Genomic DNA, 595 nt, shown 5'->3' with positions numbered 1-595 from the left:
GTCAATCACAAAAGGACAAATATTGTATTAGTCCACTACTGTAAAAGTTAAGGAAAGGTTTATCTATAGAAGGAAATTTTCTTTGTTGGTTACCACCCCTGGGAAGAGAGGGGAGGGAACGCTGTTAGATAGACAGAGATAAGTATTGATTTGGGCGAAAAGAAGGGCAAGGTACCAAATGTGAGTGATCAATATGGTGGCATTAAGGAAGAAGAAGGCATAGAGAGGTACATGGGAGGTACAGACTACAAAAGATGAACCCTTTTGCACATACAGTACTGCGTTGTCAGTGAAGGCAAACATGGCTATACGGGAGGATAGATGGATAGACAGGCTGAACTATTAGGTACATCTATGCAGGGGGAAGTGTGCCCAAGACCATGTATAGGGTTGTTTCTACAAGTGTATTGCTATGTTCTATAAGAATTCCCTGGGAGCCCTGGTAGAATAGTGCCTAAGGCACTTGACTGCTAACCAGAAGGCTGGCAGTTCAATCCCACAGCCACTCCTCGGATGGAAGATGGGGCAATCTACTTCCGTAGTGATACTGCCTCAGAAACCCAAGGAGGGGTCGCTATGAGTCAGGTCCGACTCA

General features: G+C 45.0%; 1 protein-coding gene across 1 annotated transcript in view; it reads right to left on the bottom strand.

Annotated features, from left to right (window-relative positions):
- The window catches only part of NDUFAF1 (NADH:ubiquinone oxidoreductase complex assembly factor 1), a 17,106-nt gene that overhangs the window by 6,844 nt on the left and 9,667 nt on the right, over positions 1 to 595 (bottom strand). The window lies entirely within an intron of this gene.

The sequence above is a fragment of the Orycteropus afer genome, unplaced genomic scaffold, assembly GCF_000298275.1.
Source record: "Orycteropus afer afer isolate SDZICR_OR568_19922 unplaced genomic scaffold, OryAfe1.0 scaffold00068, whole genome shotgun sequence".
Lineage (NCBI taxonomy): Eukaryota > Metazoa > Chordata > Mammalia > Tubulidentata > Orycteropodidae > Orycteropus > Orycteropus afer.
The sequence above is the reverse complement of the archived record's forward strand: the minus strand, read 5'-3'. Positions and strand labels throughout refer to the sequence as shown.